Consider the following 21,684-nt stretch of genomic DNA (forward strand, 5'->3'; position numbering starts at 1 on the left):
GCAGAGTGCAAATGATGAATGAACTCATCACTTCTGTGTTTCTGAAGAAATTGGACTTCTCCAGTACATTCAGTAAATAAATATAAACTGTGGTGGTAATGTGAGAAATATGGTCTGTAGAAAAGAAAGCTTCCTGGCCGCCCTGTGGCTGAGTATCCACCATCTGGTTTCCTGTGAGTTGAAACCACATTAATTTACTCCTTCTGCATCATTTCCACCATTATATGCCTCTGTCGAGCACGCAGCGCTCAAAAAGCATCAGCGCTGACTGTGTTATTCCACACCGGTGCATTGGTGTTATAATCATCATCTCTCTTTACTCCTGAAATCACGAACCTGCAATTCAACTGAACAGCTTCACATAAACACAAGTATAAAAAATAAAACCCATGAAGCTAAATTCACTCGTTTACCTGGGATATCAACTTGAAAATGATCACACAAGCAAGTATATATAAATCTCTAAATGGATTCTGCAACATAATTCGCCATATTTTTCACTTAGTAGCAGCTGCTCTGCTCTGTGTCCCCAACAGTTTGTGAGAAGATAAAAGCTGTCCTTTAATTACTATGCTCTTAAATAATTGCAAATTAAAAATAGTTTTTAAGGACATACAAATACAATGTTTTATCCTTGAGATCCTTGAGTCAGCCATCTTTTAGAACATCTTTTTTTAGAACCAGAAATGACCATATTTGGAAGAGAGGGTGGAGTCAGGGAGATGGATGCAAAGTTATGAGCTAATGCTACAATAGCTGGCTAGTTAGCTTGGTTAGCATGGTGCATCCTTATTTCAAAATGAACAGCAGAAACACCGCTGGTAGGTTTGCGTTCACATGTTCAGTTTAGGGTTCTCTTTGTTTCAGCACATCTTTTTTCTTTTAAGTTTATTGCACAATCCTCTTTGCCATGGTCATGTAATAAGTTATTTTACATTGTAGATTATTGTGTTAAGAGGGCCTAGTAAGCACAGTGATGGTGGAGTTACTCTAATCAGCTGGAATGTAAGGAGGATGAATAGCCTATTAAAAAGATGTATGCATATACGTACACTCAAAGCTGATATATGTTTCCTCCAAGAAACACATATTAAAAAAACTGCCGCTAAAGTATTATATCCTTCATGGGCATCTCATGTCTTTCAAACTTTAGCACAAATGCAAGAGGAGTGGCTATCCTTATTAACCCTTTATCAGGAAACTATATTTGGTAACTTCAGGTAATATTTGGTAACTTCAGGTAATATTTGGTAACTTCAGGTAATATTTCGAGAAAAAAGTTGCAAATTTACTAGAAAAAAAGTCGCAGATTTAAGAGATTTAAAGTGGCAAATCTGCGCGAAAAAAGTCGCAGATTTACAAGAAAAAAGTGTGAAAAAAGCTACTTTTTTCTCCCAGATTCACCACTTTAACCCTTAATAGGGCACTCATTGAAATACTTGCAATTTCCAAATTTCAACCCTAGAGAATATTGGAGGATATTACACTGCCAGAATGTGTAAAAAATAAACATATGAAAATAATATTTTGAGAAAAAAGTTTACGAGATTAAAGTGGCAAATCTGGGAGAAAAAAGTTGCTTTTTTCTCTTCTCTTTTTTCTTACTGGTGAAGACTCAGAAAGTATACTGTGAGTGTAGTCTCTTGTGTTTTACTGAAATGTGGTTCAATCAAAACAATTCAGACTCCAATGTGGATCTACCTGGCTTCACTCTCATAAGATCAGACAGAGATGCTAAAGCTAGTGGCAAGAAGAAAGGTGGGGGCTTTATTTGTCAACCAGAGATGGTGCAGTCCTGCACATGTTACTGTCAAAGAGAAGATGTGCTGTCCAGGCAATGAATTATTGGCAGTTAGTATGAGACCATATTATGTACCAAGGGAGTTCAGTCATATCATAACAATACTTACAATACAATAATGCTGAAGTTCCATGTGAAGTTCTACATGACCTCGTTGCTAGGATACAGACTAAACACCCAGAAGCATTCTTGATAATATCAGGAGACTTCAATCATCTTTCCCTTTCCTCTCACCTGACTGGATTTACACAGTTTGTCCCACCAGAGAAAATAAAACCCTTGATCTGCTGTATGCTAATGTCCAAGAAGCGTATAGAGCTACTGCCTTGCCCCCAATTGGAAGATCAGATCACAACTTAGTTTTTCTTGGCCCAGTATTTCAAAACGTGTAGGATCAGGATCAGGATAATCCGGATAACGAAATCCTCCTTTTCTCAGTCATGGATCAAGGTGATCCTGCTGACTTTATCTGAGTATTTCAAAACATTGGCAGGGCAGACTGTGACGCCGATCTGGGCGGATATGGATTTCCAGATCTTGTCATGTCTCCGCCTCCGGATGGAAACAGATGGGACTACCTGACGAAAGGAGCAGGGAGCACGACTTTCACGTCCAAAGTGTATGTTTACCGTTGTCTAATGTGTAGCGGTTTTAAGACCATACAAACGGCAACCAACATATCATGCAAGCCAACTTCTTGAATGTCACCTGATTAAAACCAGGCCGCAGCGATCTCTAATTGAGACGCGGCCGTGCTAACGGTAGCTAACTCGGCTTCATTGACTTGTGTGTTAAGCTGCAATAGCTGCTTTGTTGATGAATTTTAGTCTATGGTTTAATTTATAAAGGAACTAATCGGGCGTACATCATACCTTAACGCTTTAAACTAACACCAACCTGTTCGGAGTTTATTAGCGTTACATCATCGGCAACACAGCAGACTTCAGTTTCAGAAAGTGGGGTCGAAAATTTTACTATGCTTGAAATTTCTTTCAATTAGGCTACTTTAATTATTAAAAGTAAAACACTAATACTTGATTAAGTGCAATGTACATCTTGAGTAAAAAATATCTAGGAGAAGTGGAGCTGAGACTTTGTCAATCTAAGTGAAATCCACCTGGTGGGATCAGAGTGATCCTGGAATTTTGGTATCAAGTTGGTCCAGATATCTGCCTTAAGTTTTGAAATACCCAAATCCAGCCTTTTATCTGGATTCAAGGAAGGATTCGATTACCGAAGCGGAATCCTGATCTTCAGGATCAGGATTATCTGGATCCGTCTTGAAATACCCAGTTTTCAGATCAGATGTAGATTTAATCCAATCCGACCAGGATAAAACTATCTGATCACTTTTGAAATACTGGGCCCTGGAGACTTGTTACAAACCCTGTGTGTGGAGGCAGCCGACAACTAAACTCACAGTCAGGAAATGGACACCAGAGGCTACTGAGGCTCTAAAGCAGCTATTCTCAACCTCGGGGTCCAGACCCTAATTGGGGTCGCGAGATGATTTCTGGGGGTCGCCAAATCATTTTGGAAGTCAGCTCTGTCTCCACTGTGTTAAAGTGTAATTTTGTGTCTTTTTTTGGTCATTTTGTGTCTTTTTTTTAAAATCATTTTGTGTCTTTTTTGGTCAATTGGTGTATTTTTGTGGTCATTTTTTGGTCAATTTGAGTCCTTTTTCGCTTAATTTTATGTATTTTTTGGGTCATTTTGTGTCTTTTTTTGATCTGAACTGTGCGTGTGAAATTCTGTTCAGTGAGGGGGGGTCGCAGACAACATGCATGTTAAATTGGGGGTCGCCACTCAAAAAGGTTGAGAGTCACTGCTCTAAAGGACTGCTTTGAGTGTACGGTCCGGAATGCGTTGCTGGAAACAGAGGAGAACAGTTTGGACATTGACAGACAGGTTGATTGCTTTACTAATTACATCAACGTCTGTAGAGACACGGTCATACCTACAAGGACTGTACGCTGTTTCCACAAAACAAACCCTGGATTACTAGTGGCCATAAACTTTTTAGAAAATGTTTACTGAGCTAAATAAATTGGGGTATGAGCAGTAGGGTAATTTTCTCATAGATTTATACACAACTTTCTTTTTGCAACTAGTGCAGTCGCCCCCCGCTGGCCATTAAGAAGTGTGCAGGTTTTACCCACTTGGATTCACTTTTCAGACCTGTAGGTTGCCACTTGTTTTGCTCATGTTTCTTTTTTTATTATTTTGATTTCTAGCCTTATTTTTATATAGCCTTTCTAGCTTTTTCAGCAGTGGTGATACACAACACACGTGTCTACTTTATGCCAACGATGTTGGCTCGGGGGCGAACCAATCTGACGGGGGCACCAGAATGAGAAATGACATTTTGAAGACATCGACCTTTAATTTATCCAACCAGTTATAGGAAAAACAAACAAGTCTGCATATCTGTGAAGCCTGCATTAAAATAGTCCCCACACTGCAGACGGTCTATTGATTTTGTTTCTTTGCCAAAGCCGTTCATTTCCATTAGATTTTGGCATTTTGAGTTGAAGATGAAGTTTGACTCAATCATAAATGAAGCGAAAATATACTGTGATCATTTTTATTTTATTATAAAGTAAAATCATGATAAGATCTTTTACTGAAATGTTCGGATGCTCCAGAAACTCCACTGTATTTCATTTTGACACCATACTTCAAGTTTATGTGTTGGATTTCCAAAAGATGTGTTATATTGTCATCAGGACTGGGACATTGACATGTTGGTGTCTTTTTCTCTGACAGACCTATAAATCTGTACAGTACATGTGTGGCATAACATGACATGTCAAATAAATCAAAGGCACACTGTGATGTACACTCAGTATAGATGTTACATTTTCTCTCTTGAGAACACGTGTACCAATCCATCACTGACAGCCACATTCAGGCCGTCCAATCACATAACTCTGTCTGCTTCAAAACAACCAGACCTCAGGAGTTAAAGTGAATGTCAGTCAGGTTGAATTCATTTCACTACACAGCAGAACATAATTACATTTTTTGTCAGATGAAAACAGGCATTGCTGGAGTTTTTACATGACATTACCACAGCACTCAGCAGTGTGTTAATGGCAGGTTAAAAGCTGCTATTATATGGTCTACCCTGTTTTAAAAAGCTTAAAATTCACAGTTTTACTCTTTGAATTATTCATTCCTCTTGTAATTATGTGGCTAACAAAGCTAATACTGTGTGTAATCTTGAAATGTGATTGCATTGTTGACTTTTAAAAGTCTTCTTTGTCTATAATGTTGCTCCGCAGTGTTATGGTAAGTCAGTAACCTCTCAGCCTCCCATTGCTGCTGCATGCAGACTCTATGAATGGAAATAAATGAGACTTGGAAGGCGTGCAGTGTCCCCGACATAACATAATAAGTCTGGAGATTAAAAGCATGTACAATTCAGCATTGTAAAGCATTAAAAATATGATTTGACAAATACATTCTATAGAAGATCATTTAGCAGATTCCTCCTTAGATCAAGTTGATTAAACCCATACGTTTGTATTTTGTATGTTGTGTTTGTATGTAATGTTCCTAAAGTTTTATTTTATTTTATTTTTGTTTTAATTGTTAATACTTTTTATATTTCTACTTGTTTCTATTTTTAATTGTTAATACTTTATTATATTTTTTTTTATTGTTTATTTGCTTATATTTCTAGTTTATAATGCTGTTTACTATTTATTGTTTTTCTGCTATCCACTTTGCTGCTGTAACTCTTGAAACTTCCCTGTTGTGGGACTAATAAAGGAAATCTTAATCTGGTCGAAACTCAATGGTGCAGCATTTTCCTCCTATTTAACGGGTGCATTTATGTAAGCAGTATTTTCATTTTGTAAAGACAGGGCTCATTTTAACTACTTAATATACTGTTATGAGGTATAATTTAAAAACAAATGTCTAATCACTTTAAATTTATCATGTTTTTCATGTTAAATCTAACAACAACAACAACAACAACAACATCTAACAAGTAACTAAAGCTGTCAAGTACAATGCACCTATATAGGCCGATCCACACCGTGCAATCTACTTGTTTAGTCTACTACGCAGTAATGTGCTGCCCACTGCTCCTTGCATGGTGTGTTCACTTGTGTGTAAAAAAAAAGGATGGGTTAAATGCAGAGGTTGAATTTCCCCATTGTGGGATTAATAAAGTAATCTTCTTCTTCTTCTACTGGAATTTCCTCATATGCAGACAAATGGAGTTGTTGATGGAAAAGGGGATTGGGGGATGGTGGAGATAAAAAAAAAACCCACATGGCTGTGCTAACTTGGTTCATAGTAAAGTAAAACCAATGAATTATTAAAAGTATGATTTATTTATTTTTTTTGCTCACACACACACACCCAAACAGTGAGCAGTCAAACCTCCAGGCAGTCTGGAAACCAGGGCCGTTTCATAGCCCTGTTTTAGGATCCAATCACAGAACGGGGGAGAGACAGAGAGATGATGACGCGTACTACTTGGTAGACGGAAGCTTGTAGTTTTGTAGTTTTCTTACAGATCCAACATGGCTGCAGCAGACGCGAAACTCTCTTTAGCTGTAGATGGTGTTTTAAATAGTTTAGAGCGACAGTTGTTTTTAAAAGAAGAACGTTTGACTTTACACTCCTGTTTCACCATGAAAAAGGATGTTTTAGCCTTGCTTCCGACAGGATTGGGAAAAGTCTAATCTACCAATTAGCGCCGCTACTAGCCCCGCTACTAGCGCCGCTGCTAACCCCGCTACTAGCGCCGCTGCTAGCCCCGCTACTAGCGACGCTGCTAGCCCCGCTACTAGCCCCGCTATTAGCCCCGCTACCGTAACGCCGGTGATCTGGCTACGAGCCGGGGGACAGCGGAGCCCCCAGAGACCCCCAGCAGCTTGTTTATTGCCCATAAAATCAGTGGATGTGTGTGGCTGAATGACATGAGGGGGAATAAAGCGTGAAAATAAATAATCTTGCAGAAAGCGAGAAATGGAGAAGCAATGCAGCAAGCAACACTCTCTCACAGACACACACACAACAAACATCCATTTCTGTTGCTCTACTACGTCATCTGGTATAACTGATCTGATTGGCTAAGAGCTACCTACAGACGCTATGATAGACATTCTAAGCGCCCAATAAACGGCTCCGGAGGATCGTAAACCACACCTCCTCTACGGAGAAATGAACGGCTGGTTTCCAGACTAATCTCATTTGTGATTAGTCTGGTGTTAGCCATAGTACAGGTGCCTTGCTCAAGGGGATCTCATCTCTTGACCTGTCAGTCCTGGGATTCCGCTAGCAGGTGTCAGGCAATTTCCTTTTACGTCTCTGTACAAATATGAGGTACTATGGTCGAGCTTTTGGTGACCACAGATAATAGCAATATTTTTTTTCTTTGCAAATTTTGCATATCCCCATCATTCACATTGCCCGCTGTGAATTTGCATCTAATTGCATCTGTGCATTGACACTGGACGTTATTGTGCCACTTAAAAAATTCCCTTAGTGTTTGGATGGACTGCACTGCAGGGCCTATCTTAAAAGCAGTGTCATGCCAACCTGCTACAAGGAAATTTCATCTCCCCACGAAACTTTTCAATTTGGAACATCTGCTGCCTCTAAAGCATCTAAACTGTCTTCACCCTTTGAATTTGTGCCATCCCTGCACCCCAGCAACCTGCTGTTTTTCAACCTGTCTCTTCCTCCGAAAAGCTCCAAAATGTAACTTTAAAGAGCTCCATCACTGCATCGGCTTATATTTCTGTTAAAATGGCTTATTCACAAAGCAGGCCAGACCTCTTTAATGTTAAAAATAAATGGCATTTCCTCACTTGCAATCTCCGCTTTGCTCTTTTAAAAACAAAGTGCTCTTATCTTTGAAATAAAGAGGAATATATTTCATCAGTCTCAATCAGTATTTTCTTTGAGGCGTTAGAATTGGAGGGTTTCAATAATTTTCATGCTTAATGTTTTGAGATCCCTCAGTAACCTTGTGAGTGGGCGTGAAATGTTAAATGTTCACCTTTACCGCTGCTGGGTCTGATGAAAGCGTCACAGTTGAGACTTTTTAAAATGCGAAGAAATTGCAGCGAGGAAGAGAGGGAATGGATGATCTATAACTCTGGACTCCTGCGGAGACGAATGCCTCTTCCTCAGTCTTCTGTTTCACTCTCAAAGACGCGTGCCGTTTCACAGCTTTTACTCAAGAGTGATGGGATGAAATGCACTTGATGTCAAGAGCTGTCAGACTGTGAAGGAGTATGCCCGTCCTGGATATACACCTGTTTCTTTGCTTTGAATTTATTCATTTAAGGAAGGCAAAGCCATGCAATATCCTTTTGATCTGCTGCGCGCAGAGGGTAAATAATCCTGTAGAAGGAAATCTTTAGTAGTTATAAAACAGGAAATGTGGCTGATCTGTTGAGAATTTACTTTTGAACGTCACAGGACACCTGTTTGATATATCCTCACACTCACAGTCATTTTTGAACATTTTGGACCAACCAGCAGGGAAATCTGTTTTGAAACAAGCTTTAAAGACCTGCAGCTTGTCAGATGTTGGAGCAAGTCGTGTTTGTCAGAAAAGGGAGCCAGGGGAGTGGCTTGCAAACAGTACCAGATATAATATGCATGGTTGCGTAATGCTGGGTGAAGTGACCTGGACCAGACAGGAGCACAGTGGTCTGCTGGGGAGCTTTTGAGGACAAGCAGCAGGACTCCGTTTGGTTTTTCAAGGTTTTTTCTGGTCGTCACCTGAGTTGGCTTTTATTTTAAGGCAGCCTTACATAATAGGCTCCAATAAAATTTCAGTTCTAAGTCCTGCTAAATAATTGTCAATGCCATCATGGCATCAAGGCAGCGAATATTCTGCTTTATATTGGTAGTTTTAAACACTGAGCCCACAGAGACACTCATGTTAAAATCAGATATCGTTGCAGCTTACAAGACACATTAGTTATCTATCTGATTGCTTTACTGTGCAGGTAGGATGTGGGAAAAACTCATTTCCACCTTATCAAAAAGATCCAAGCCTTCAGGCACACTGTCTGTAGTCGTGCCAGATAGAAATGTGCAAACTGCAGAGCTTAAACAGAAATATGTGAAGACTTAAAACTGAGAAACACTCAGACACTATCACAAAACAACACATTAAGAAGTGAAGCATCCTCCAGACGGCTTTAAAACATAAAACTCACCAAGAAATCAATAGCATCTGATGATTGTTTCAGGCTGTTTTATGCTGGACAACACAGTCTGTAGATTAGTGGTTTAATGAATTTATGTGGTATTAGCTTTTATTCCTGGTATCATTTGCTACTAGAAGACCTAATGAAGCCATTGGTACCAACCATAGCTAACCACTAGCTTTTTGGCCAGAGGTCTAAATAACATGAAACAATTAGGCAAAAGTTTGGAAAGGGAAAAATCACATTGTCCCTTGACGTCTGACCTTAAGATATCAGGAGGAAAATGGGTTCTGTAGTCCAGCTGTTCTCAACCTTGGGGTCGGGAGATGATTTTTGGGGGTCGCCAAATCATTTTGGAAGTCAGCTCTGTCTCCACTGTTTTAAAGTGTTTTAGTCTTTTTGGTCACTTAATGTCTTTTTTTGGTCATTTTGTGTGTTATTTTGTCATTTTGTGTCTTTATTGTGTCTTTTTTTGATCATTTTGTGTCTTTTTTAGTTATTTTGTGTCTTTTTTTGATAACTTTGTGGTCAATTTGTGTGTTTTTTAGTCATTTTGTGTATTTTTTTGATAATTTTGTGGTCAATTTGTGTTTTTTTTGGTCATTTTGTTTCCTTTATTTGTCATTTTCTGTCTTTTTTTGTCATTTTCTGTCTTTTTGGTAATTTTGTTTCTTTTTTGGGTCATTTTGTGTCTTTTTTTGGTAATTTTGCGTCTTTTTTGGTCATTTTGTGTCTTTTCTGGTCATTTTGTGTATTTTTTGGTCATTTTGTTTCCTTTTTTTGGTCATTTTGTTTCTTTTTTGGGTGATCTGAACTGTGCGTGTGAGATTCTGTTCAGTGAGCGGGGGTCGTGGACAACATGCATATTAAATTGGGGGTCGCGACTCAAAAAGGTTGAGAACTACTGCTGTAGTCCACGAGTCTCCACTTTACAGATTGCCCACTTTATGGTAATCTTATACAGTTTTGGGCATAAAACATCTATTCTTAGAATGGGTTATTGTAATATTTCTGCATTGCGGGGTCCCTAAACAGTCTTTGAACTACATAAGTTGGGCATCAGTGGGAAGCTGAGACTTTTCTGGATTTAAAGAGCCGAATGTTTTTCATGTGTTATGAAGTTAGTCCCCATAGTAGCCATTTCATTGAAGCGAGAGCATTTTTTGAAGCATAAAATTACCTGCTGTGAACTCTCGGATAATCACAGACCCCTGAAATGTTACAACCGCAAACTATAATGTATGACTTACCCCAGTATGTTGACAATAAAGGACTTTCTTAGCAGTGCTCACCATGTTATTGCAGAAAAATGCAATTCTTTCAGAAATATCCAAAATGTCAAGTTATTTATTCCAAATCATGGCATGGAGTTTTCTATGGTGTCTCTCGAAATCTCGGTGTCTGAATGTGGTATTTTGAAGGAGGAAAAAATGATTTCATTTAGCACCAAATATGCATAACAAATAGTCTTAACCCAAAAATTGCTGCAACAATCTATGAGACACAATTGCATGAATGCTCATCATGTACTCATATCAGAATGTTCTAAGCCCTAATGCAACTTTCAACAATGAAATAGTCTTCTAAAAAACATATTGTTTATGCCAGATTTATAACAAGAAAAACTTGACATGAAGAGTTAAAGAACATGAAGTTGAAAAATAAAAATAAGTCAAGTCAAGTCAAGTCAAAGTTTATTTATAGAGCACATTTAAAAACAACCTCAGTTGACCAAAGTGCTGTACAGTTATCAAAATAGAATAAATCATACACAACTGGGTATAAATAAAAACAATAAAAAGAATAAAATACTAAAAACAGTAAAAACAATAGAATAAAATAGAATAAAATAGTAATAAAAACTCAATCTAAAACAGAGTTAGAGATACAAAAGACAAATAAAAGGGTAAGAAAGCCAAGGAAATAAAAGTCCATAACCAAGCTAGTGGCTCTGTGAACTAACTATTAAATATGAAAGGAACACTGTTTGGTTCAGCTGTTTGATTCAAAACCAAAATCAGTCCAACAAATAAAAACAACCTTTATGCAAAAGATGCAAATGCTCCTGAATGAAGCCCAAAATGTCATGTCCATTTCATCGTCCTTATCAACACCATTATCATGTGTAATGAGGCTGAAGCCTTTCTCATGGAAATGTTGCTCCCCTCTCATCATCTACTGGAAATTATTCAATGAGCCTTCTCGCCTTGAGAGGTTGAAAACTGAGACAGCAGCGTTCAAAGCTACTGTCTTCACTGGAGCAGAAGCAAAGATGCAATGTCATTGAAAAGCTGAAGTTTCCATTATTAAAAAGTTTGTGAAAGTAGGTAGCGGTGCTGCTTTGTTTCAGGAACATCTCCACAAAACTTGCTGCTATACCTCAGGACAGGTTATTCATAAGTTACAACGTTCTGTTCCTTTGTGTTTTTACTGCTTTTATCCTGCTCTCGTACAAATTAGCTGCAACAACCTTTGAATTTGTCATGCTAGCGGCATTGACGACTTGAAGGCCGTTGGAGATGCTGTCACCGGTGAAAATAAGATCCATAATAAGATCAATTAAATATGCCTGTAGGTGTATGTGTCTGGCATAGTAATGGGTTTCTTCAGAAGCTCGGGACATCAATCAACAAATGTCTTTCTCAGTCTACACAAGTCACGTTTATCAGAAACCTTGGGAAGTCCTTGCTTGTCCTGTTTTTCATCGGCCCCTGAAGGCAAAAAGATTTCTAAATGTAATCTGGTTTCTAATGACGTGAAGACATCGTCACCGGTTTAAAGTGGAGGCCAACAGAGTTAAAAAAAAAAACCTCTTTGCAGAAGCAGTACACTGTTAAAACAAACCTGTTGTTTTTACGGTAAAAAAACGGCAGCTGTGGTTGCCAGAACTTTACCGTAATTAATACGGTGCAACTTTTTGTAATATTACGGTAAAATTGTATTAGCACTGTTGATTTCCCGTTTAAGATTGCCATTTTAGTCCATATTTAAGCTTTCCATCAAAAGAAATGCTGCTCTGCCATATAACTGACAAGAAATACTTTATAAATGCCAGATTTTACCATTAAATATTACAGTATATTTCTGTTGGAGATATGGTGTTTAGTACATTTAACAGTGAAAAAAAGTATTTTTTACAAAAAATAAATGCAAAAATGACGGCTTGTATATATATTACAGTATATGTTTTGCACGACAAACATGGTGCCAGTGTATTTTACAGTACTTTTTTTATGTAAAAAAAAAAAACGGTCAAAAGTTTTAGAACACCCCAATTTTCCAGTTTTTTATTGAAATTCAAGCAGTTCAAGTCAAATGAACAGCTTGAAAGGGTACAAAGGTAAGTGGTGAACTGCCAGAGGTAAATAAAAAAAGGTAAGCTGAACCAAAACTGAAAAATAATGTACATTTCAGAATTATACAAGTAGGCCCTTTTCAGGGAACAAGAAATGGGTTAACAACTTAACTCTATGGAGTCTTGGGCTATTTTGTCCATTTTTGAATTCTTTTCATGTCTTTTGTAGTCATTTTGTGTCTTTTTTGGTAATTTTGTGTCTTTTTTTAAGTCATTTTGTGTCTTTTTGTGTCTTTTTTGGTAATTTTGTGTCTTTTTTAAGTCATTTTGTGTCTTTTTGTATCTTTTTTTGGTCATTTTGTGTCTTTTTTAAGTCATTTCGTGTCTGTTGGTGTCTTTCTTGTCATTTTGTGTCTTTTTTTGGTCATTTTGTGTCTTTTTTAAGTCATTTCGTGTCTGTTGGTGTCTTTTTTTGGTCATTTTGTGTCTTTTTTTTGTCCTTTAGTCCAACATAAAATGTGATTTTGAATCTTTTTTTTACTTTCAAAACACTATCATGCTCAATAAAGAATTTTAAATGTTGCAAATGTGCATTAATTTCAGAGTACACTGAGACATTAAACTGCATAATTTCCAATTAAATTCTGGAAAAGTTGGTGTGTTCTAAAACTTTTGACCAGTAGTGTACATTTACGAAGTTTCATTGTTACTAAAACTGAATTAACCCATTTATCATTTTACGGTCTTTTACTGTCACGGTTTAGCAGTTTTTCACCGTAAAATCTACAGACATTTTTTACAGTGTAGCGATCAGATGATCGTCTTGCCTGTATTGAGCCAACAAAGCTGCGTTCCATTTCCAGGTCCATTCCTAGTGGCACCTGTGAAGACCCTGTCTCTCACTGTCCTCTCTTATTGTCTGGCACAGTGGAGAGAAAACATAGTTAGGATGACAAGAGACAGCTGCAGTGTTCATCCTCACCTCTGTTTTCTTGGCAGACTTATCTCACTGCAGTGTGATTTGTGGCTAACAACACTCTGTCTGTCAAAGAGGATCTAATGAGGGCTTTGGTTTGCAGCCGGCCTTCTTCCATTGAACGCTTCGCCTCTAACATTAGTGTTCGAAGGAAAACAGGAAGCTTAGATTGCAATTAGCCGCTCTATTGCTGGCTTTTAAATCGGGCTTCAGAGTGGCTCATTCAACAACTTCTATCATTGTGTTGCTACAATGGTGGCCTTCTCTGAACTTAATAATAGGGACATAATGTACATGTATTTACCGATGACAACGGACAGTTACTGCTCTTGTTCTACAGTGCAGAAATGATTAATTTCCTTTCCGCATTATGCTGTTGACATTGTTGGGATAAAATATGAATGTTCTGTTTCTCTTCTTTCTATCTTGTGACTGCTTGATGCTGCAACAACCCAGTTTCTCTACACTCATCATCAAAATTTCATCTTGTGTTTAGCGTCTGGGGGGTGGGGGTGGGGTCTGTCAATCCTAGATTTGCAGAAAGTCGATCTCATAATCCCCTCAGAGTTTAACTCAGCTATATGTCACTCCATCCTGGGAATCGCTTCCTGCATCAGACATCATTAAATCTAATAACCCCTCCTGCTTCAAGTGTTTCAGTCTTAAACTAACAGGCCCACTAATTGAGAGACAGAATGACTCTTGAACCAGAACTATTGTTCACAAAGTGACCTTAAAAAGCGGTTTAATTATTGATGTGGGCTACTGTTGGTTTGGTGCCAAGCGCTTAAGACAAAATGAGACAAAATGTCATTGGTATACTTTCATTTATAAGGCAATATTGGGACTGCTGCCTTCGTACATTTGCAGCTTAATTACTGTGAGAAATGCAGGATCTTATTCTCTTCGTTCACAAGATCAATTGTTGCTTTCTGTCCCTTCTGCTCGTACGGAGTTGGGTAAAAGGGCATTTGTTTACTCTGCACCTTATGCTGGAATATGCAGAAAGAATGGAAATTAACTGAATTTATTTCTTTGAGCACTTTTAAATCCAAACTAAGAGTTATTGAGGCCAATTCCATAACATGCACTTCACTGCAAAAAAAGAAAAGTAGGGTGAATTCAAAATTTCAAGGCAACAAACTTCGATAACATTTTAAGTTGGACAATTAAACTAAATATTTTAAGTTTTGTTTTTGAGTTTGTCAACTCAATTGTAAGTTGTCCTAACTTATAATTTTACATTGTAATAACTTTTAATCCTTACTTCTGCAATGTGCTGAATTAGCATGATTGTAACGCCGCTATGAAATGTCAGCTAATGTTGCGACCACAATTTTGAGTTAGCATTGATACGCTAATGGCTACTCTTGTAGCTGTAACAAGCAGCGCCACTAGCGTCAGTTAGCCGCTAGCATCAGTTAGCCGCTAGCATCAGTTAGTCGTTAGCTTTCGCTAATGCCCGAATTTCACCGATTTCCCGTATTTCACAACAAATGAATAAGAGTTAGCAGAACTATTGTCCCTTGTTTTGAACCCCAACTTAAAGATATAAGTAACAACAACTCACAAACTTGTTTTTGAGCAGACAACTGGCTTCCTTTGTTCTGCTAATTTACATTATTTCCCTAAAGTTTTACCAACTTAAATCACTGTTTTAGGCCAAAAAACACAAGTTGGCTTTTTTTGCAGCGTTGTTTCTCATGACGTGTTTAAGGTCTGTATGTTATGTAAACATGTAACTGTATTCTGTGTTTGCTGCCTCTTGGCCAGGGCTCCCTTGAAAAAGAGGTTCTTAATCTCAATAGGATATTCCCTGGTTAAATAAAGGTTAAATAAAAAAAATAAAATGGGGCTTCAGCTAAACCTGTGCAGCAGCACCTGTCAGTTCTCTACCTGAGTGAGTGCATGGGCACAGAGACAAGTGATACAGCGTCAAGTTATCGCCCGGTCAGTCTTATAAAGGAGACGTTGTCACGGCGCCATGGTTGAATGGCACCTTGGCCTTTAGACTGTCGAAAATGTCAAAAGCTTGAATGCAATCATGCAGTGACAATCCTAAACACAGAGGAGCTGAAGGTTCTGCACGAACAGTGAAGTCTGAATGGCATTTACTCCCAACAAGAAATATATTTCATTTGTAATACACAGGCTTTAATGCTGCGTTCGATTGCACTCGGAACTCGGAAAGATCCGATCTCCGAGTCGGAAAAGTGCAATAAAACGGCCCTTGAACTCGGGATTCTGACTCGGAAATTGGGGAAGGATCCAAGCAGCCCGAGTAGGTCGGAAATATGTGGAAGACGTCACAGCAAAATGGCGCCACACATCATGAGAGGTAAACAGTCATTTTATCTTCAACATTTAGTCTGTTATGTGTCGTTTAATTTATAATTTGTGTTACTAAAAGTGTAGGATTACTTTGTAGTGGTGTTTGCACTCCCATTCTGTCCCAATTAAAGAGTTTGTGTGAGAGTAGTAGGGATGAAAAAGCACATTAAAAGTAAAAAAAATATTATAGTTTTTCCCATATTTAAACTACATTAGTCTATAATAGTCAGGCGGCTTAGGACCAGATTTGGGAAGAAAGGGGACACGTCGGACAAAAGCACCACATTTTTTCCACATGCTCTCTATCACTATAGGTTTCAATTTTTGGTAGGAGCCACTTCATCAAGATTACAGATCGGAGATGGCAGCCATATAAAATCTATGAGAACCAGTATATCTTCTAAGCCACTTAGAAGGACAATCTTTGTGTCAAAATATACATTTTCTGGGTCAAAGAATAATTTTAAGCTATTGAGAATATCACTAGATGATCAAATAGATATGTTAATTTTGGCCATGTATTTACATAATTATTAGATTCCAAACATTTTCAGCTCAGGATTCCTTGCTGCAGCACTTGAAGCAAGTTGCCTACCAGTCTGGGTGAAAATTAACATTTCTATTTGATCAAATAATCATCTAGTGATATTCTCAACAGCTTTAAATGATTCCTGGACCCAGAAAATGTAGATTTTGACACCAAGATTGACCTTCTGTGTGGCTTGGAAGATGTATTGGTTCTCATAGACTTTATATGGGTGCCATCTCGGATCGGCCATCTTGATGAAATGGCTCCTACCAAAAATTGAAACCTATGGTGATAGAGAGCATGTGGAAAAAATTTGGTGCTTTTGTCCAGCGTGTCCCCTTTATTTAGCTAAGCCGCCTGACTATAAGGTGTAATCACATCAATAACACAATCACACACAATAAACATCCAAACAAACACAGCAAAAATTTGCTGTGGCCGGCCATGTTTTCCGAGGTTGACCAATGAAACGCATTTACCTCAGAAGTCGGAATTTCCAACTTGGATCTTTCCGAGTTCCGAGTGCAATCGAACGCAGCATTAATTCCACCCGCTCCGTCTCCTACTTTATCTTTTTCTTCTCCACTGCTTTCTCGACCTCACCTTCAAGAGCCCTCCTGACTGGTTAAGGTCACTGACTCCAATTCAGCTCATTAGCTCGGTTTCTGTCAGGGCGAGTGGTGACTCCTGTTCCGATCTATCTTCTCTTTGTTACACCTGGGACTTGTGTTAGCACATACACAGAGGAGAGGAAGTGACACCCTGTCAGCTCAGCCCCTTGTCATTATCGATGCTCCACCATCTTCTGTTTTACTTACAAATTAGACTATAAAACAGACACTGTAGTCACTTCATAATCAATACACTGTAAAAAATGTTTGTAGAAATAACAGTAAAATTCTGTCAAATACATCAGAAATAGGGCGTAAAATTAAAAATTGTATATCACTGTATTAGACACTTTTAATTACCGTAAATCAAGGAATAGCACAGAACTTTTACTTTTTTCTGTCATAAACTTGAAGAAACACACAGTTTCGCTGTAAAAATATAACATTTTCATGCAAAATTTATGGAGAAATACCATGATGTGGGAATGAATGACACAATTACAATTAATTATTTGATATGTATCTGATATTTACATTTAAATTGAGAATAGAAAATCCACTCACTGTATTTTTTACGGTGAAGTTCTAGTAACCACAGCTGCCGGTAATTTTCCGTAAATTAAACAGATTATTTTTTACAGTGTATAGTGATTTTACTAAAGTCAGTTTATGTTAGTCAAACCATTTCCCTCAAGACTGAAACAGTAAAATAACACTGTCTTTCAATCCAGCGCTTATTGGTAACAATTTCTAATAAGGCAGCCAAGTAATAGCTTGATGGTTTGGAAAATATGCTCATTTGCTGTAAAAGTTTAGACATAAGTTTAGCCTAGTACAAAAGCTTGAAACAGCTGAAACAGTTTAATGGCAACATGTAAAACTGCCTCTCACATAACCGTCTTTTAACCCTTTATCAGGCGAAGAACCGTATTTGGTAACTTCAGCGGATATCCAAAATAAAAAATAAAAACATTTAGAGAAAAAAGTTGCAAATTTACAAGATTAAAGTGGCAGATCTACAAGAAAAAAAGTTGCAGATTTAAGAGAAAGAAGTGCTTTTTTCTCGCAGATTCACCACTTTAAATCTGTTAAATCTGCAACCTTTTTTCTTGTAGATTTGCCATTTTAAATCTCGTAAATCTGCGACTTTTCCTGCAGATTTGCCACTTTAAATCTCTCGTAAATCTGCGACTTTTTTGCACAGATTTGCCACTTTAATCTAGTAAATGTGCAACTTTTTTCTCAACCCCATTTTGATATCCACTGAAGTTACCAAATATAGTTCTTCGCCTGATAAAGGGTTAACTCTTAAGTTAATAAATATATTATGTATATGAGTGCACTGTTGATGTGCTGGTAGGCAGACAGAGTCATGCTAGCTGCTTCTTCCTGTTTCCAGATTTTGTGCAGCTATGAAGCTAACCAGCTGCTGTTGCTTCATGTCTACTGTACAAACATGAGAGCAATATCTTCTTAACTATCTTTTTATGGTTAATATTGGTAACTAAAGCATGATATATCAGTAATAATATGTGACTAATAATGTTTACGTTTCCAGGTTGCTTTAGCTTTTTTAGCTAGCTCTTTAACGCATCATAAGGCCCTCCAATGCTCTATTCGACCACCAAGTTTCTGTTCTGGAGGATATGTGATCAAAATATATTAACTTTCAACAGAACTGTATTTGGAAAATTTTTTTAATTGTTTATGAAATCGTACAATTTAAGATTATTCACTTTTTTTTTTGCTGATGACATATTATAAAGTAAAACCTATGAGCCTTCACTTCTACAGCCATCAGACTGTCTCATTCTAACAGAGTTACCAGACTAACTGAATGAATTAAAGTCATTTTGATTTTGATTTGATTTATTTATGGTTCCAAAAGTTTTCATCATATTGTATTATACATTATAGCATTGGTAAATGAGTGACTTACCATTCATAAAGACTACACCATTAGTTAAACACTTGATGAAAACATGCCCAATTAGGCTCCTCTAGTTGCAAAAGCTTCTACTTCCCTTCAGCCAAACTGTCTTGTTAATTTGCAGGTGGGAACAAAGCAGCATGTCATTTGCTATTATACATAGCTGAAATGTCACTCATTTCACAGAGCAGGTAATTATTTAAAATTGCAGGGAATGTGAAAAATACATCTTATTGTAATCTTTTTTTATTTTACGTGAAACCTGCAGTAAAGCCTGCAAACAATAATCACTGAAGGGAATTAAATAGCTTTTTAACTCAACTAGAATTTAAGGTTAACAGTCTATTCTTTCTTTATAAATCTTTATTGTCCCCGAGGGGCAATTTGTTCTTCATTCAGTAGTTAAAAATGTCACACAACAAACAAATAATCATAATAAATACAAAACACAGAACATAAAAACATTAAAGCATAAAAGCACATGGGAGACATCATGGAATATAATCATTTACATTGCTTAAGAAAGACAAAGCTACTACCCTAGTTTGTTTAGGACAGCTATTCTCAACCTTGGGGTCGGGACCCCAATTGGGGTCACGAGATGATTTCTGGGGGTCGCCAAATCATTTTGGAAGTCAGCTCTGTCTCCACTGTGTTGAAGTGTTCATGTGTTAATGTGTTTTAGTCTTTTTGGTCACTTAATGTCTTTTTTTGGTCATTTTGTGTCTTTTTTTGATCATTTTGTGGTCAATTTGTGTCTTTTTGGGTCATTTTGTTTCCTTTTTTTGGTCATTTTGTTTCTTTTTTGTGTCTTTTTTTTTATCATTTTGTGGTCAATTTGTGTCTTTTTTGGTCATTTTGTTTCTTTTTTGGGTCATTTTGTGTCTTTTTTTTGGTCATTTTGTCTTTTCTAGTAATTTTGTGTCTTTTTTGGTCATTTTGTGGCTTTTTTGATCATTTTGTGGTCAATTTGTGTCTTTTTTGGTCATTTTGTTTCTTTTTTGGGTCATTTTGTGTCTTTTTTTTGGTCATTTTGTCTTTTCTAGTAATTTTGTGTCTTTTTTGGTCATTTTGTGGCTTTTTTGATCATTTTGTGGTCAATTTGTGTCTTTTTGGGTCATTTTGTGTCTTTTTTTGGTCATTTTGTGTCTTTTCTTGTCATTTTGTGTCTTTTTTGTTCATTTTGTGGCTTTTTTGATCATTTTGTGGTCAATTTGTGTCTTTTTGGGTCATTTTGTTTTCTTTTTTTGGTCATTTTGTGTCTTTTTTTGGTCATTTTGTGGCTTTTTTGATCATTTTGTGGTCAATTTGTGTCTTTTTGGGTCATTTTGTTTCCTTTTTTTTGGTCATTTTGTGTCTTTTTGGGAGATCTGAACTGTGCGTGTGAGATTCCGTTCAGTGAGCGGGGGTCGCGGACAACATGCATGTTAAATTGGGGGTCGCGACTCAAAAAGGTTGGGAACTACTGGTTTAGGAAGCCAACAGCTGAGGGAACAAATGCTTTTAGATATCTGTTTGTTTTGGCCCTCTTCCTGTAAGTCTATCCATTCACACTCACACTTCTATCAGCAGACTGACGTCATCCCCCAAAAGCAGCCTCGCTCCCTGTTCCCATTTAATTACCTTGTTTTAAAAGCAAAGTGTCCTTCTGGGCTACTTTTTATTTTATTTCATCATTTGGTTGAGAAGGCTCAGGTGGGTTTGGGCTAAGCTGCAGTTATAATCCTCATGCGGGGTCCTTTGCTGTAATGTGAACATGTCAGTGTGTGTCACTGTCCAGCAGGTGTCACAGTGAGGGCAGCTCACCTCCTACAGGATGGCAGGAGGCAGAATTACAGGAGTGGTCCTCTCTGCTCTTTCAGGGAGGACTTGTATGGAGATTAGGAGGCTGTTTCCTTGACAACCACATTTTACCAACTTATTTTTTTTTTGTCACTAATCATTGAGGTCCTCTAACTCACACCTTTTATTCTCTGTTTCCCAGCCACTGTTAATGCTTGTCTCTCAATCTTCTTTAAACATCTGCACTCAAAAAGTGCTGTTTTTCATATCTTTTTTGCACCTTTTTGTTCTTTTTCTTCTCTCAGGTTTTTCTCATCCTGTAAGTCATTCAGTTCATCTTTTCGTTAGTCAGTTGGCCCAGTCGATTTTATTGACAATGTATTTTTCCTTTGCTGCCTTTATCCCCATATTTCACTCTCCTCTAAGTGCAGTAGCTCGTGGATTGTGTTATCACACTGATTTGTTGCTGTGGACTCTCAGTAACCTACATGTACAGAATTCTCTGCAGACCTGTAGACCTTGAACTCAGCTTGTATCTTAATGGATTTCTCCACACTTTAGAAATAAAAAGGTTTGAAAAGTTGGTGCACTTGCAGCAGGTTTTTTTAAAATTTTCTGTAATGAAAGTCAAATCCATTTTCCCTCTTTAACAGGTTTCACAGGGAGCGCTGATGATCATCTGCCACTCAACAGTCATGTGTATAATTCGATGTGATCTGTGCCTCTTGTCACTGTTACATAAGCCTTTCCCCCTCGAGTAGCATTTTTTTAAAACTGTCTGTTTAGGTAATAACAGCGTTTGTACATTTTTATGAGTGTGTGTCTCTGTGTGTGTGCATGCATGTGTTTGAGAATCAGCAGCTTCTATCCTCTCTGCGTTGTACTCTCTTCCGTCTCATTTCACACCTTTCTGACACCCACCCACATATATTACACCTTCACTGTGAATTAGTGTAGGTATCCGGTGACCCTGAAGAATATTGTGCAGTGACAGAAACAATAATAGGGCAGTTGCTGCATCAGATGAAACTGTCACGTGTGTGTGTGTGTGTGTGTGTGTGTGTGTGTGAGGCTGGCGTGTTGAGGACAACCGTGCTGTACAATCCTTTAATTCAGGAAAAACATGCAGAGGAAAGCTCTTATAAGAGAATTATTCCTATTTTCTCTGTCTTTCTGTATTTATCTGCACAAAACATCTACAAAAAATCCTTCATCCCCTCTGCAATAACCACCCTGAACAAT

This window comes from Centropristis striata, chromosome 8 (genome assembly GCF_030273125.1).
Source record: "Centropristis striata isolate RG_2023a ecotype Rhode Island chromosome 8, C.striata_1.0, whole genome shotgun sequence".
Classification (NCBI taxonomy): domain Eukaryota; kingdom Metazoa; phylum Chordata; class Actinopteri; order Perciformes; family Serranidae; genus Centropristis; species Centropristis striata.